The sequence below is a fragment of the Quercus suber genome, unplaced genomic scaffold (genome assembly GCF_002906115.3).
Source record: "Quercus suber isolate HL8 unplaced genomic scaffold, Cork oak 2.0 scaffold_417, whole genome shotgun sequence".
NCBI classification, from domain to species: domain Eukaryota; kingdom Viridiplantae; phylum Streptophyta; class Magnoliopsida; order Fagales; family Fagaceae; genus Quercus; species Quercus suber.
In genome coordinates, this window is record NW_027069868.1 from 258438 (window position 1) to 277817 (window position 19380).

At 34.0% G+C, this 19380-nt stretch overlaps 1 pseudogene; it reads right to left on the bottom strand.

Moving 5' to 3' along the window:
• Positions 1 to 319: 319 nt before the first annotated feature.
• Positions 320 to 6874, bottom strand: LOC112007403 (G-type lectin S-receptor-like serine/threonine-protein kinase At4g27290; annotated as a pseudogene).
• Between the last annotated feature and the right edge of the window lie 12506 nt (positions 6875 to 19380).

The following is a 19380-nucleotide window of genomic DNA, read 5'->3' on the forward strand; positions in this document are numbered from 1 at the left end:
TCATGTCATTGATTCCCTTTGAAGCCTAAAAAAAACCCTCAAGCCTAAAACATGCCAGATAGATTGTAGGATATTAGATACCCATTAATTGCATGCGTTTAAGAGCGAAACAAATACACTAGTTGGTATTTAATGACATGTCCTGTTAAACCACTCATTTTGGATTTAGCACAAATAAGTCATCAAGCAGCATACACCTGTTCATCACCTTAACAGTCCCAGTCCAAACACAACCGTACATAAATAGAATCAAAAGATAAGTCCTCCATTTCTCCATTCATTCTTACTAGAATACTGATCTGCCTTGTAATATAAATAATGTAGAGGGTGCAATAGATGATTATTCATTCATTTAATCTCATATCAAACTTACACTGTGGGGAACTAGTAGGCAGGGCAAAGAGGTGACAACTTTACAATTAACTTACCTGCATAATTCTTTATATTGTCACTTTACTCAAAAGAAAACCCTCTCCTTTTTTTTGTAGTGACTAGTCTACCATGCCGCCAATGATGAAAAGCTCACTTCGTTTGCAGAACAAGAATCTGCTTCAGGCAGATTCCTTTCTGTATAAAAACCTGGCTGCTTTGGTGAAGGCAATAAACTCTCACTCCCTAGCATTAGGACCATGGATGACATGTCTGGCCTATCACTGGGTTGTTGTTGCACACATAATAGACCCACGTGAATGCATCTTAATGCCTCTGACAAAGTGAAGGAGTCATTTAGCACTTCATCCAATAGCTCTAGAGGTCTCTCTTCAATCCATAGTCTCCATGCCTAAAACACAAAAAATTGTCAGTTGGTGCAAAGTTGGAGTACTTGAGTCCTCTCTGATTTGTCAGATTTTTGAGAGAGCTAAAGATCATGGCATGAGGGGGAGTTATAATTATCTTTGTTAAAGGTTGTCAAATTTACTTAAGCAGTCCAATTTTTTAATTAATAGTATCTTACTTTAGTTTAGAATGGCAATACATTTCAGGTTCTAAGTGGAGAGCAACAGCAACTTTTACCACATGTTAATTAACATGCTATATAGTAAAATTTCTTTCTTGTTCATACACGTCCAAGAAGTTTATGGTTATTTAGTAAAATTTCTTTATTCTTACATGTCCAAGAAGGTTATAGGTGTGGTCTGCGTGATAAAATCCCCTGTTTTTCCTTCCACTTACTATCTCTAATACTATGACACCAAAGCTAAAGACATCAGATTTGATTGAGAAGAGCCCGTCAACTGCATATTCCAGAGATATATGACCACTGCAAGCGAAATCAAGTTTGTAGACAAGGCAACATAAATCACGAAACAAGAATTGGCATACTTACTATGTCCCAATAATTCTTTCAGTATTTTCCTTAATTTGATCTCCCCAAAATGTTCTGGTCATGCCAAAGTCAGAAATTCTTCGGTTCATATCCTTGTCTAACAAAATGTTGCTGGTTTTAATATCTCTATGGATTATCCGTAGTCTAGAGTCTTGATGAAAATAAAGCAGCCCTCAAGCAATTCCACCAACAATATTCATGCGCATATGCCAAGTTAGCAATTTGCTTCGTGTTTTATCTGAAAATTTTTTCACTTTTGTTAGTTATGTGTTCCACTGAATCCTTTTAAAAGGCGTCCTACTTTGATAATGATAAGACTAGAAAAAAAATGTGCAAAGAGTTTCATACCGAAAATAAAGAAGTCTAAGCTTTGTTGGGCATGAATTCATAAATTAACATTTTTTCATCTCCTTGAATGCAAAAACCAAGGAGTTTTACAAGATTCCAGTGTTGAAGTTTGGCTATTAATTGAACTTCATTCTTGAACTCCACGACTCCCTGCCCTGAATTCTTTGAAAGCCTCTTCACTGCTATCTCTTGCCCATCCATTAATGCACCCTAAGAAGAATCATTAGTAACAGAAGTTATGATATTTTATGTCATAAGATGGCTCATCCTAACTGGCATATAATTACGTTACCCTGTAAACAGGTCCAAAACCACCTTCTCCCAGCTTCTTGTCATTTGAAAAGTTATGAGTAGCATTAACTATTAAAGTCAAGTCAAATACTGGCAATTCCAGATCCTCCTCCCCATCCTGGTTGATGTTATCCATTCTGCAACCTCTTTTTTTAGATCCTGATCGAAAATTAAGAGATGGATTTGTCATGCATTCACAACCAAACAACCGACCAGGTCACCTAATGCATTCTTTGTACTTTGCAAAATTTTCTATAGGCTTCTTGTTGTCTGTTTCTTGTTGATGCAACAATTATGATACTAAGCCACGTTAGGTTCTTTTACCTCGTTTCTGAATGTTCTTCTTCAGTATACACATGATGAGTCCTAGTATTACCATTCCTGTGACTGGTATGACAGAGCTGGATATGATTACAGCTTTTTTCTTTTCACTAGAGTGCATTTTCTTCTTAATTTGATCTGGAATACATAAAAAGATAACACAGAATGAAATACTATTAATGATTTAAGTATGTTCACAAAATTAGAGCCTTATGACCAACTGCACCCCAAAATAACTAGGAATAACAAAACACCATGTCATGTTAGACTTGATAGGTGTTGTTCCTGAAATATGCTATATTAATCTTTGCACAATATTTAGACCCTTTAAACAAAATATTACAGCTTAATCACTTTTGGTACTAAACTAACAACTTAGTCCAATATACGTGTTCAGCCAAGTTTCATATTGCAAACATGTTCAAGAACAAACTAATGCATGTAAAGAGCAATATGTAAATGCTGAAAATAAATCAAACCACATGAAAACACCAAGATGTGTTTTTGAGGAGGAAAACCCAATCACCCGGCCGAAAAAACCTCTCCGCCAACCACCTATCGAAAAACTCCACTATCATGAATAGTTACAGTACATGGATGACAATAAACCCTCCAAGCCTATATCTTCATGTGTACTTGAGTCCTCTAAGCTCCAGCTAGCAACCAACTTCCTTAAGTCTTCTCTTCATCTAGCTTACCAGAGTCATCACCGTTGAGCCACCAACGGAAAGCCACCAAAGGATTTGGATTTGAATATGGCTTCTCAAGTTTTCATAGCCATTCTCTCATTTACAAGGTTTGTGTTTATGGGTGAGGAAGGTGGTTACAATATCTCAATCTATAAAATGAAGGAGATGAAAAAGAGAAGTTGGATTGGCTTTCTCAAAGCAAAAACTCTCTCTTTTTATATACTTGATAGGCTTCTCTTCTCTTTTACTCTTATGGTTTCTAGGGTTTGTATAACTCTTATCTGAAGCCCCTTGTCACGACTCACAATTGTGTGTGTGTGAGCTGGCAGATGTGCAGAGTACAGAGATCGTGCAGCTCACGACCATGTCACCCCCTAAGCTCATGTGAGGGTCGTGAGTTACAAGATTGCACTCTCGTCTAGACCCCTACCATGTGGAGCTCTTGGGGCCCCTAGGTCGCCTCCTAGTCGCCTTTTGGTTGCAATATCTCTGGTTGATATAGTTTCCAAAATTGAAGGAGAGGCGCAAGTACTCTAGCCCAAATTACATTAAAGCCCAGGAAAATTACATCGAACATAAAATGCATTACAAACAACTTTTTGTCATTGAATAAAACCAATAATAAAATGATATTCTCAGTTCCTATAAACATGAAATTAAAATAGACATGTTATGAAAAATAAACATATTAACTGTATCTTTTTAGAATACACCACCAGAAAATTCTAGATTTTGAACGAATAAAAATTCCAATAGGGTTTGAAGTGGAGTTCTTCCAAGATAGTAGCAGCCTAGAACTTAACACCTTCACCTGACTGTTGAGACCCTATGAGGATTCAAGTAAAGAAAAGGGTCTTAATTCAGCCATATTTGAACACGGAAAAGCCAAAGAGATAATATGTAGCAGCAGGGTAGATTAGACACCACGATAACCATGCCTTCCAAGTTCTATGGCATTACAGGTACCACCATATCAGTGGCGAAGCCTGGAGCCAAGATTTTAGTCCAGGGGGGCAAGGTTAAAAAAAAAATAATAAAGAATCTAAATTTATTAATCGATATTAATAATAAAATTATAAACAAAAATAATTTTCATACAAAATCTATTAAAATTTAAACAACTATAAAATAAATAAACATTTGTAAAACATTTGTGACGATCAATCATCAAAATAAGAGATTAATCTATATATACATAAAGTTTAGACAATTAATTGGATTCCTCAAAATAAATTGAGAAAATAAATTTTAACTTTTCTTTTTGTATCCTTCTAATTATTTAAAATTTGGATTTATGATAAAACTCAAATTTTGAACTATGAAAATGCAAGAAATGAAGGAGAAATAAATAATGGATGCTTTACAACTTTAGTGTCATACAAGATATTTATTATTATTTTGTGTAAAGTTTGAATTCCACTTGCTTAACCTGAAATGAAAGGAAAGAAATTTGGATAAGTAAAAAAAAAAAAAAAGGGTATATTGGTCAAAAGTGTAAACAGATTTGGTGGCATTTATTTCGTGTAGGCTTATTGTTTAAAGTAGGATAAGTTGTTTGAGTAACACCATAAAATTTCACAATATTTTTATAATAAATTGAGGTGTCAGTACATTATTGGTCAAAATAAAATAAAATATATTTATTCTGTGATCTATTCCAACTAAAAATAAGATTATTGTGAAAATATTGTGAAATTTTGTTGTGTCTCTAAACTTTCTCAAATAGAAATATGTATTTTATTTATTTTTCATTTCATGTCAGGGATATGGTTTGAGAGAAGATGTTTCTTCTATATTCTAACTTTAGAAGTACAACTCAACTTTATAAATATATGAAGGATTTTTTTGGGAGGAGTAGGGGGGGCAGCTGCCCCCTCTCGATCCCCCCCACTCCGCCCCCCCCCCCGCCCCCCCCCCCCCCCCCCCGCACCATATAATGAATAATCTTGTATTTTTTAAAATTAAAAAATATATATATGAGTAAAGTTTTTAGTATATAAAATAAGGGTTAAAAACAAAAGTTTGTTCCATAAAGAGTTGTCATGTAATGACAACGTACATTTTAAGTTATTAACTATATGAAGGGAAGGTTTCTCAAAACGACAACGGCGACTATATGGAGGGAAGGATTTAATCCAAAACAAACCTAAAATTTAAGAAAGAAAATGAAACTTTAGAGATAAAAAATGACAAATCACACAAATTTTAAAAATATGTAATTTAGATCTTAGAGCCAAAAAATAGAAAATAAATAAATAAATAAAAGGAAATGATCAGTTATTATTAAGAGTAAAATAATTTTCGTATGAACTTACTATTGATGTAATTGTTATTTGCATAATTTATAGGTGAAATTTTGTTCATATGTACTTATTAAATAGGGAGTGGGGGAGGATCTAAACAAGAATAGCAAATAAAGTGGATAATTATAGAATACTACGGGTATAAATGCCTAATTCCACCTCTTACATAATAGTAGAACCTGTATGGATTGATCCTATTATACTAAGAGTTCTAGTGTTCATCGAAGACTAAGTTCTTTTCACCATTCATGTATTATACTATTGAAACATTTTATAATTTTGTAAAGCAGGAAGAATAGACTCATACAGTACATACTAAGTTCTGAATCGGCTCCCCGTATATAAAGGTCTTGCAAACTGTCTGTGATTATTCTCATATCAATTAGGCTACCAAACCACAACAAGCAGCCACTTCCTCCTCCGCTAGTATTTGAATTTGCATATGCCACACAAGAGAAGTTTTTCAAACAAAGTTCCTCACAGTCCTCGAGGCTCATGGTCTTATTATACCAGGAGGAGAATGTGTCCGGAAGGTTCAACCCAGTGTACTTCCTAAATCCATCAGTATTATTGTAAGCCAATGGAATTCTTCTAATACAGCCTTCAATCCTATCTAGCTTATTCCAATTATTTGGAGATTTGGGTATGAATCACTCCAAGCATTCGCAAGTCGGAGTGCGCTTGATATTGCAGCTAGCATATGCACCACATAAGTTATAAGAGTCACATTGATCTATTGGCATCGTAAGATAAAACTGCCAACCATTTGGATCATTCCATAGATAAGCCTGTATAACGCCTGATGGATTTAGAACAGCTCTTGCAAAAATCGAACCATATGGATTCGAAAATTTGTAATATACCTCATTATCATTCATCACGAATTCATATCCTTTTGCTGGATTGGTTCGGCCCGAAGGAATCCCTGAAAAACCAGCACCATCCCATGGCCCAATTCTGTTAGTGATTGTCTGTCCCTTTATGATAAATCCCTGCGGAAATCCATGTAGATCTAAGCGTACTGTAAACTCACCTGGAGCAGGATCGTATGTGCTTTTCCAAGACGATAAAAACCTATCAAGACCAGTTATTAGATTTCTTCCAAATTTCATACCTGGTAGAAAGATGTCACATGGATAATCAAAACTCTGCCACACGAAGCTATCCGGGTTCTCATTATTGCCGTCTTTCACAACAAGATTTCCTGATTCCAAAAGCTGTCCAACCGGACTCTTCGTGGTTCTTGTTGTATTGGATGACCAAACAATACCACTTGTGCCATTGATGAGGACTAAAATTCCTGGGTGGGTAATGGTTAGAACTCCTGAAGTATCTGTTAGGGGAACTTCTCTGTTGGCAACCCATACAATTCTCCTTGAAGTAGTAGAAATTTTCTTATACCATATTCCCAAATACCGGCTCTTCGAATTTCCGGGGCTGAAAAAGCCCAGCTCATAGCTTCCGCCAGCTGATACTATAGTTTCACTATTACCATCTCTAATTGAAAGTGTTGGAGTTACAGTATCTAGTGCCGTGGGAACTCCTAAATGTGATAATAAAAGAGAGAACAAAAAGGTAATTTTAAAGCCTTCCATTGAGTTTCACATTCTTTGATGTCCGTCGTATTATTAAAAACTGTAAATGTAACAAGCACAGCAGATGCGTCCAACAAATTCTTCCAGGATTTATTATCCTTTTACGCTCATGTACGTCTTCTTCCAAAAGCAGTAAAAATAACATGCACTGTAGAATAGGATCAAGAAAAACAAGAGTCTTGGTATGCTTTACCTTCGTTACACCTAACCCACTCCCACATCGCTTAATTAAGTGAGTGTCCCAAGCTTGGTTCAAAAGGGAACGCCTTACTAATTGGCACAAGACCTTTTCCCACTAGGCTTTGTGTCATGTGAGGAAGAACAAAACCATGAAGTGTCCACGGGATTGCCAAAGCAGAAAATTATTATGCCAGTTGTGTGTAGGTCCTACAAATAGTATTAGAGCTGGGGAAAACTCTCCTTTGAGTGTTGATGGGTGAGGCCATATGAAGTCGAGTCCCACAATAGTTACTAGTGTCCCTTTTTTTTTTTTTTTTTTTAATCATGGTATGACATTTATTTTTTAATTTCAAATTTTGTTTATTCAATAAAAAAAAGTCCAATAAATATCAAGGAAGTCGATACCGTACCAGTACCGGCTGTACCGGCCGGTACGTACCGTACCGGTTGCATACCGGTATCAAAACATTAATGTTTCATACCTATTTAAATACAGGCCGTACCGGCCATACCGGCCAATTTTGGACAATACCGGCCTGTACTAGGCGTACCGGCCGGTACAGAAAAAAGTTTTTTTTTTTTTTTTTTTTTTTAAGTTTTGTAATTTTTGAATTTTTGTTAGGGTAGAATGATAACTTATTTGCATTAACTTATTAGTATTATTTGTTTTCTTAGTATGCAATGATAACTTTTAAGCTTTCTATTTTTTTATTGTGTGTTTTTTTTTTTTCTTTTAATTGATACTAAAGTCTAAAATTATGAATAATTAGTTTTAAATTGAGGAAATGTTTTATGGTAAACTTTTATATTTATTATAATATATATACACACACATACATATATATATATATATATATATATATTTATTTAAAAATATAAAAAATAGCGGTAAACCCGAAACGGTACACTGGTTGAAAGTTCAATATGGGTATGAAACACCCTTGAACGTTTAGACCCCCAGATACAAAAATGCCAATTCAAGCTTTATATCAAACAATTCATGTGCGGAATATGATAACAAGCTTATAATAGAATTGATAAAACAATCTATGCCAAATATAAACACATCCACAACAGTAAATATAAGACAAAGATAAAGGAAAGAGAGATGCAAACACACGGACAACACATGATGTGTTATTGAAGAGGAAACCGAAGTCCTCGGCGTAAAACCTTTCCGCCGCCCTCCAAGCGGTGATAAAATCCACTAAAGAATATAGTTGGGATACATGAACAGCAGAAGACCCTCCAAGCCTAATCTACCTAAGTACCTAAGCCCTCCAAGCTTCTTGCTCCAACGAGGTTACGCCGAACCTATTTCTTCTTTAACTTGCCGGATTCCGCTACTTGACCATAGCATCAACCAATGTATATTGGTTCCTTTCCAAACTGCTTCCCTAAGCACCAAATGGACCTTCTCACAGACATGGGTGTGGTGAGATAAGGGTTTGGTAAATGACCTCTCAAGTGTATGACAATGGAGAGGAAGAGAGTAGAGGAATTTGTAGAGTCTCTTTAGATGAAGATTGGGGATAAGGCAATCTTGTTTTTTTCTAGGGTTTTCTCTCACAAAATTCTCTCTGGAAGCTGTCTCAATATGATGGGTATAAGGGTGTATATATAGTAGGGTGAGAAGGGAATGCAAAACGTCAGTTTTTGCCAAACAGGGCAAGTTGGCGACTTGATCTCGCGGCTTGACCAAGTCGCGAATTCAAGTCGCGACGTAACGGCCTGGCCAGACTGGAACTTTTGTTCTGTAGCGTGACAGCTGGCGCGACCCTTCAGCTTCCCAATGTGCCTCTCACGTGCCAGCATTTCGCGGTTTGCCAGTCGCGATCCACCCGCGAGCCCTAGCCGCGAGCCTCTGTTTTTTTTTTGCACACTCTTGAGCTTTTCTTCACATCTTCTCACACACTACCCTTACAATTTTCCCACCTAAATACAGGGTTGCTAAGTGCTAAATTACAAGCAAATTGATCACAGAATAAAGCCAATTAAATGGTTGATTAAATTCAACCTTACATCAGTATTGACCGGTATCCGAAATATACCATACCGTTGGGCAAATCGGTACAGCCTCCGGTACGGTATTGACTCCCTTGATAAATATATGACAAGTTATGATTAATAAAGCATAAAGTATCATATTTTATGTTGCACCAATCATGGTATGATTATATAACTCCTACATTTCAACATGCACAACTTCCTAAAATACTCAAGTGGAAGACTAGTGGATCAATCCAAAGAGGAGAAATACAACACGTGATTCATAATTAATCAATTCATTCTGCCATTTGAAAGAGGCTGTGCATGTAGGTATAATTCTGAACTCTCTTAAATTTTTATGATTGAGCATGAATAGCATATTGATTGCCGATAATGTGAATTGATTAATATTGTTATGTATCTATATGATCATGCGTTAGATTAGAGTTCAATTTCTATATGTTACATGGTGAGCATGTTTAAATTCAAGCATTACATACATAATGACATGCTGGACGAAAAAGAGCATAACATAAGATAGTCATCAATTTCCCAAAGACTGATCCATAAATCATACGGAATGTGTGCCTTTCGAGTTTTGACTTTTCATCTCCGTAATCTAGCCTATGAGTGGTACTGATAATGTGAAACATAATGATTTTTGTTACTATAAAGAAAGAAGACATTTCAGCAAGTACAATGATAGATGTAAGACTTACTATAAATTGTAACCTACTTTAAAAAAATAAAAAATAAAAAATAAAAAAAGTATAAACCTAAGTGGTTAGATTTTCATTTTCTTCTTGAAATTATCTTTGCTTAAAAGTCTTAGTCTTTGCGCACATGTTTGTCTCCCTCCACGACTAAAGATGTGTAGAAACTAAAACCAATGTTAGATTCCCCATCCTATCTCCACAAAACCAAAAAATCAAATTAGCGTGTATGACCCGACACCTCATTCAAATTTTTTTTCCTTTCAATGGAACTATGAAACAACCCATTAATGTTCACAATCACAAGGCTCTTTCCACGGATTGTAGTTTTCTCGGATTTGAATTCATGTTGGACTTTTCAGGAGAAATTTGGACTCTCTCCCTCCTTGGCCCCACCTACTTGTCAATGAACTTATACTATAAGTTCATTGACTATAAGACTACCCGTCTTGCGATTGAAAATTATTCTGTTTTCCCAGCCCAAGTTATCAGGTCATTCATGAAACCTGATATATTGTCCTGATTCTATTTTGTAATATTTTATTATTTTTGAAGAGATTGAGAAAAGTCTTCAATCTGACGAGTAAAGATTGGGTGATTTTGATTTCCATCTAAACTTTCAAATTTAGAGGATTCATACTTTATGTAATGTTTGGAAAATGAATATTTAACCGCTAACTTAAAAAAGTTAATATTGTGCTGCTAAATCTAAAATGAACATGTGTGTTAATAACTTAATATATTATATATCATCATTAATCCATGTGATGCACTGGAGAGTTAAATAAAAGTTATACACATTCACTTTTATTAGTACAATTATTTGAAACAGATCAAATTTGATTATTCTAATTCAAACTTAACTTTGAAAATATGTATAAATAAATTAGTCATATATACAACATTCATCTAAAACCCACAATGATACAGTTCAAGCATGTTCCAATAAAAAACCATTTCAAATAATTACAACATATCATTTTCCGGAAAGAAATTTCATCTCCAAGAAATAATGAGCTATCCACATCAAATATTGCATTACTTTCTCTTTTTATTTTGAAAACAATTCTAGCTAATACCCAAATGCAAGAAATGTATTGACTTGTTATTTAAAGTAGCCTTTTGGAAAACATGATTGGCTCTACAAATCTCATTGTTGTCATGCAAATGATTTATAAATTGTTCAGCTCAAAAATATAGGCTTATGCTATCAATAATTACCGGAACCTACAAAATAATTTACAATTCATAAATTAACAAAGCAAAACTCAATATGTAATTATTATATATAATCTGAATTGATACTGTTAGAATTTTTACATATTCTGCAACCAAACCTTAATTTTTCCATCAACAGTTGAAAATATAAACTGCAAAGATATGGATTAAGACCATGACATGAGGAGATGCATCAAACCTCAAATTAGAGTAGTAATATCACTTTCTCAATATTTGCTTAGTTGTAATAATAATATAGAGAAAATTCAAGACATGGAAAGAAAATAAAAATTACAAAAATTAACTCTATTATCTTTCATGCTATACCCTGTACCTCTAAGGAATTTAGCCAATTCAGTTTAAGTGGTTGTATAAAAGTTGGCTTCTACCATTCTATACTCTATAGCAATATAAACATATTATATTTCCACAACCAATTACCAGTATTGCAATAAAATTATTTATTATTGAAAATAAGAAATAATTAAGCTCATCCCTTAAAAACTTATCTCTTGTATTTTGTATAATTTGGTAATTTCCATTCAAACTTTAAAATAGATTATGTATCTTACCTGAATGTTTTCCTTGTGGTGAGGACAAATTGCATGTGAATAGGGATTGCATGTGGGCATGTGAATAGGGATTTAGTGGAGGTTGCAATAGAGATTAGGGGTTGATATTAATTTATTCTAAGCACTTTGATTGTACTTAGTGGATTTATCTCCTTGGGGTTGGCTAAACGGCTAAACCCACGATGTGTGTCTATATATATATATATATATATAAACCCAGTTTTTTTTTTTTTTTTTTTTTCTTTTTGAAATTAACTTTTTTTCTTTTTTGTTTTAAATGGAAAAATTTAACCTTCTTACAAGTCTTAGTTGCGCACTAAACATAATGTTAATTGTTAAATGTTCCCCTCCGTCCACAACAATAGATGTTTTACAATTTCGTTTATGACCCTACACCACACCTCATTTTTAGAAATTTTCTTTTCAATGGAATTATGAGACCACCAATTGGATATTCACAAGACAAGACTCTTTCCACATCTGAACTGAAAATATATATATATATATATATTAATAATAATAATGATATATAAATTCTTTCCACATACTGTAGTTTTGTCGGATTTGAGTTCCATTCAAGTCTTTCATATTGGAGATTCCTTCTGTTTTCGGCCTCACCTATAATAGTCATAATCACGGTCGTAAGTCTGAGTTGAGAGTTTTCGAGATGCAACCTAATAATGGAAAGGCTAGCTGATTTGTAAGAGACGCATTGGCGCATTGTAGCTTTATAATGGAAAGGTTAGTTGATATGTGCCGTTGGGTGGCAAGATTAGTTGATTTATTAATGGGTTTAAACGGAAATAGGTTGGAACTTTGGCTTTGAAATGCACCTAATTATATAATACTTTCAAAAGTACTATATATACGTGAAAGTTCAATTAGTGTGTAAAACACTAATGAATATTTAGACCTTCAATTTTAAAAATACCAACACAAGCTAATACACAAACACATAATTAATCACAAACCCAACAACAATTAATGGTTAAAGAGTGAGGGAAGAGAGATGCAAACTTAAGGATAACACCAGCACATGTTATCGAAGAGAAAACCAAAGACATCAGAGAAAAATCTCTTTGCCACCTTTCAAGAGGTAAAATGATCCACTAAAAAAAATAAAGTTAGGATACATGAATAGCAAAATACCCTCCAAGTCTAATCTACCCAATGCACCTAAGCCCTCCAAGTTTCTTGCTCCAACAAGGTTACGCCTAACCGTGTCTTCTCTAGCTTTCCGGATCCCGCAATAAACTCCATATCACATCCATCATCCTTGGCATCTTCCAATGCTTCCCAAGCTCCAAAAATACCTTTAACACTTTGAATGGGTGTGGATAGTGTTTGGGTACAAATCTCCCCTCAATGGGTATAACAATGGGAGAGGAAAGGAGAAGAGACTACAAAGATTTCTCTCTAAGAATGAGTAGCTCTCTCTAATAGGGTGAGTGTGTTGTAGAAACCTCTCTTAGGGTTTTTATCTCAATAGGCTCCTTACCAATTATGTGGGTAATAGGGGTATATATATAGTATGAGTGGAGAGGGAATAAGAAAAGTCACATTTCTACTAATAAGGAAAATTTGCGAGTCTCTTGAGTCATGAGTTATAGCTAGCACAGCTAGCACATGACTCTTCAACTTCCATAGCTAGCACTTGACTCTTCAATTTCCAACATATGCTCCTCATGCGACTTTTAACTATGTTGATCAAATCTCTACCACTAAATACTAAACCCAATACAAATAAATCCAACAAAAATACAAGGAAATAAATTTATGCAATTACAACACTTTTTGTCATGGAATAAGCCAATATAAATGTTATGAAAAAAAATCATAATTTAACAATCTCCCCATTTGGCTATTTCGTGACAAAACACCCTAAAACAGACTCTAAACTTAAACATGAGTTTGGGAACAGTAGCAAAACTCACTTACACCTAAATCAGAAGCTGTGATGAACTTGGAACATATATACCTGTAACCTGAAACATTTACACAAAACATATTAGACCCTCAAGGTAAAGCAAGTAATAAAAGCACAAATATAATGTAAAAAGTAAATTGCAATCAAGTAAACATGATGTGAACTATATGAGCAACTTGATCATACACTAAAACAGTTATAAAGAAATGACTGCAATGATCACATAGCAAACAAATGATCATCTGAACATGCATTCAATGAAGCATAATAGCATAAGGATGTATGCATGTCCAACACAAACATGATGCAATGAGAACAATAAAGTATAGATACTAAACATAACTCAAAGCACCATAAAGTAAACAAGAAAAAAATATAAAGAAAAAGAAACAAAACAAAGTTTTCTTATGAACTCAATGTCTTCTCCCCTTTGGTATATGCATCTCTCCTATAGAATATCTCTCCCCCTACAAATGTGCACGAGAAATAGAATTTCTCCACCAAAGAATATGCACAAGAATCATATAGAAATGACACAAAAGTATACTCTCTCCCTTTTTGACACGAATAGACAAAGGGTCAAGGAGAAAAGAGGGCAAGAGATGAAAGTATGAACAAGAAGAATGATGCATAAGGGTTGCAAGATAAATGAGAAATGAAGCTCAAACAAAAGACAAAACAAAATGCTACAAAGTATAAGGTAAACATGACATGCTAGGATGAAGAAATAAGATATAAACCAATGTATGACAAGGGTAGCAAAGGTGTGTGCGAGAGGTGGCTATGTGTAATGCATGACCAATGCATGGAAAATGTACGTGAGGCAAGGTATGTTAAATACACAACCAATAAACCAAACATGTTCTTTATGAGGAAATATGAGAATCCCAAAAGTTTGGTACTTATCAAAGTCCAAACAAGTGAGAAAATGCTTAAGAGACATTTTATCAAACACCTAGTCTGTACACTATGAACAACAATGTAAAACAATGCATGAACATCATGCAACCCACACTTAATACATGTTCTTTTTGTCACATAGAGCCAACATCCAAAAGAAATCATCAAAAGAAACCAATTTCATACAAAAAATTAACAAAAATTCCAATCCCTATGATGAAAATCCCAACCAAAAGTACAAAACTCTCCAAAACATTATCTAAGGATCCAAATTAATGAAAAGGGTTTAAAATTACCTTAGAGATGTTAATGGAATGAAAAACCTTTCAAATTGGTTGAGTTTTGATGTAAAAATATTGAAAAAGGGGTTTTAGACAAGATAGGAGAGGTTTAAAACAGGTTTCCCACGAAAAGCCCTTTAAAAAATTGTTTCGGGGCATTTCGTGACTGGCGAGTCGCGAGCTGAGTGAGTCACAAAAGCTTTTAGATGAACTCACAACTTGCGTTTCGCAACTAGGCCAGTCACCAAAATGAGCTGCCAAAACAAGTTGCCAAAACTCGCTACTCGCAAGAGTAGCCAGAATGAATAGCCAAAAATTCTGACACCTGTTTTTCAACACAAAACATGTTTAAACAATGAAAAACAAAGTAAGCACTAAACATGAACACAAAGAGTAATAAAAATCACTTTCAAATACATATAAAATAATCAAAAATCTTTTTAGTTTAATCCATATATAGTTAAGCACACACACATTATATTTAAATAAGTACAATCGAACAAATGAATAAGGCATTCATTGAACATTAGGCATGTGTGTTGTGTGTGTGTGTGTATCAAATGTGGAATAGTCCTTAGTCTAGAGTGAAACTTCAATGATCAATTCAATCAAATCATACACAATTAGTACTAAGTCAAGAGGTCTATCTCAATTATAGAAATGAATATATATGACCTCCTACAAGAAAATGATTACATATCTTTGAAGTTTTTCGTTTGGCTTCTTACAATTCATTACATCTCATTTTGGGATCAATGCATGAAATTTTTGATATTTTAAATTGATGAACAAGTCTTTGGCTTTTTAGGCACCATACATTTTCAATACAAGTCGCTTTCCCTTTTTCCTTGTCAAATACTAGTTTGTGCAATGGCTTTTTTAGCTCATTATCTCTTTTCGAGATTTGACATTTGTTGAGCTCTTAAGCAAAAAAAAATATGTGGGAAGAGATATAGGCACAAGTCTACGCACGTATCAAAACCAACATGACTATTGACTAATCATTCATGACAAACTTGAAAATCGATTTACAACAATCACACATAAATGTCAAGATTTTTCCCACAAAGATTGATATGCATACATAACAAGCTAAGCTCATAAATGCACTAAGCCACTTGTACAAAGGAACTAGGCCAAACACACATGTGAAATGTGCTCAAACATATACAATCAAACTTTTTGAATTTTTCACTTTTTATGTGATTTTGAAATTTTTACTCACACAAAACTAAAACATAAAAGTAAAGTAAAAAACAAAAGCAATGCATACAAATAAATGCAAGGTGCACAAATGCATGAAGATATGACATTCAATGCATGACGGATTTTACAAAGATCGAAAAAATTAGATCAAAGACCAAAAGAGCAAAAGCTCAACCATAGGAACTCTTCCTCATCCAAACAAAACAATTGTTTGGAATGAATGTCTCATGAGAAGAGAGACGAGGGTTCGAAGAATAAGAATTGGAGATGTACATCGACAAGGAGGTAAGAACATCAAAAACTTTCTTCAACAACTTACCGTTTTTCCCCAAAACCGGTTTTGCTTTCATAGCACAACTTCCAAGAAGCTCAAGTTTCTCTTTTCGTTTGATTCTTTTAAGAGCATAAAACTTAGAGCAAGGAGGTCTAAGATGACCAAAAGTACCACAATGGTGACAAACAATGTGTTTAGGTCCACTAGACTTTTTGGGAAGAGATCTAGTAACATAGTTTTGTTCTCTCTTCAACTTAGAACATTAAGGTCTTATATGACCAATCACACCACAATGGTGACAGTTGGAACAAATTTAGATCCATCCAAAACCTTAAGTTGAGACCTAAATAGAGGCTTTGACTCGAGAGTCTTTCTCTCCACCTTTTGATTTCTTTTGCATGGAGAAACGTACACAAATTTGTCTTTTGAAGTAAAACACACAATAGACACAAAATCAGGTACCACAACATGATTGCAACAAATATTTTCATCATTTTTAGCAATAGGTTCAGCAATCAAACACTTGGCATGTATCTTAAGAGATTCATTTTCACATTTTAGCTCATCAACAAGTTTGTTAGACAAAACAAGTTTAGCATCCAAGTCCATATTCAAACATTCAAACTCTTTCAGCTTGTCAAGAGAATTTTCAACAAATTTTTTATATTTCTCAACCAATTTGTTGGATTCATTGAGCTTAGCAATCAAATCATCATTTTCACAAAATAACTTGCTCAAATTCTTATGAAACTTGTTAGCCTTTTTCTTCAAGAGTTTGATGTTAGGAATATCAACAACACCCATAGAATCAAGTAACATGTCATCACAATTATGAGGATTAACACTCATAGAGACATTATCACAAAACACATGGCATGTTACACTCACAAACATCCATAGAAGCATACAAAGCACTATCCATGGTAATAAACACAAGAGGTCAAGGATCACACTTAGGTAATGAAACCAATACAAGTGTACTCACTCTGATACCAATTAAAAGTTCAATTAGTGTATAAAACACTAATGAATGTTTAGACCCCCAATTTCAAAAATACCAACATAAGCTTATACACAAACAATATATGTGCGGAATGATAAATATAAGCTGTACCCAATTTGGCAAACTACTTTAACACATAATTAATCACAAACCCAGCAGCAATTAATGGTTAAAGAGTGAGGGAAGATAGATGCAAACACAAGGATAACACCAGCATATATTATTGAAGAGGAAATTGAAGACCTCGGTGATATATGTGTGGAATGATAAATATGAGCTATACCCAATTTGGCAAACTACTTTAACACATAGTTAATCATAAACCCAACAGCAATTAATGGTTAAAGAGTGAAGGAAGATAGATGCAAACACAAGGATAACACCAGCATATATTATTGAAGAGGAAATTAAAGACCTCGGTAAAAAACCTCTCCGCCACCCTCCAAGCTGTAAAATGTTCCACTAGAAAATAAAGTTAGGATACAAGAAAATCAAAATACCCTCCAAGCCTAATCAACCTAATGCACCTAAGCCCTCCAAGTTTCTTACTCCAACAAGGTTAAGCCTAATCGTGTCTTCTCTAGTTTTCTAGATCCCGCAATAAGCTCCATATTGCATCCGCCATCCATGGCATTTTCTAATTCTTCCCAAGCTCCAAAAACACTCTCAACACTTTGAATGAGTATAGGTAGTGTTTGGGTACAAATCCCCTCTCAATGGGTATAACAATGGGAGAGTGAAGGAGAAGAGACTCCAAAGATTTCTCTCAAAGAATGAGTAACTCTCTCTAATAAAGTGGGTGTGTTGTAGAAACTTCTCTTAGAGTTTTTCTCTCAATAGGCTCCTTACCAATTATGTGGGTAATAGGGGTATATATATAGTATGAGTGGAAAAGAAATACGAAAAGTCACATTTCTGCTAACAAGGAAAATTTGTGGGTCAACTTCGCGAGTCACCTAAGTCGTGAGTTATCGCTGGTATAGCTAACACATGACTCTTCAACTTCCACAGCTGGCACTTGACTCTTCAGCTTTCGACATATGCTCCTCATGTGACTTTTAGCTATCTTGATCCACTTAATACTAAAACTAATACAAATAAATCCCACAAAAATACAAGGAAATAAGTTTATGCAATTACAACACTTTTTGTCATGGAATAAGTCAATACAAATGTTATGAGAAAAATCATAACTTAACAATCATGGAATTTTCAAAATTAAAAATATCACGTGGAACTCCCGTTTAAAAAACTCAAGTTTCGTGTAATGTGGAACTTGTTTTTTACTAAAATCGAGTTCCTTGTTTAAGTTTTCAATTTTCACCAGTTTCAAATTAAAGTGGATCTTCTAATAGCTTATTGTTGTGAAATTTTAAAGTACTCGCAAGTGTACAAACCGTACCGAAGTATAGTTTGACAAGAACGAGGTCGAACCCACAGGGACTTGAATGAATGTAGGAAAATTAAATCAAATCTTAACCAAATTAATCCTAATCTAGTTTAATTAAAAAAATTGGTTGTTTTTAAATTAAATAAACTAAGCAAATAATAAAATTAAGCAAATAGTTAAACTAAGCAAAAGATATAAAGCAATAAAAAGATGTAAATAATCAAGGGAAAGGAATTAAGGTTTTGGAATCCGCCTTGTTAATTCATATCAGCATATATTTATAATCATTAATTTTTCCCAACTCACTACATGATAATCTAGAAATCAATCTTGCTACCATGGAAAATATCATCATTAACACTTATGTTTAAAAATCTAAAGCATGTTCTTCTTCCCTTCTTAAGTATAAAATTAAATCATCAATTGTATTCGTAGCCAAACAAATCACAAGATATATCCAATTCTAAAAATCAAATCATAAATTGTATCCATTGACAGACAAATCACAAGCGATATCCAATTTTATAATCAAGAATTAACAAACCAAGCATTCAATTAATTAAGACAAATCCTAAATCATGAGAAAAACATGATTGAACTCATATCTAGAATCCCATCTTAGTCAATTGATATGAATCAAGAACAATTTAAATCATTAAAGAACAACTATTGTGGGAAAAATCAAATCACATAAATATTACTAATAATCCTTAACAAGGTTTCATCCTCAACCTTAATTATAAATTTAGCTACTCATGGTAATTGAAATAAAACAAAAGAATAAAATACTAAACATTAAACTAGACAAATAAAATAGAGAAAGAAATAGTCACAATGCTATCATGGAGAAAAG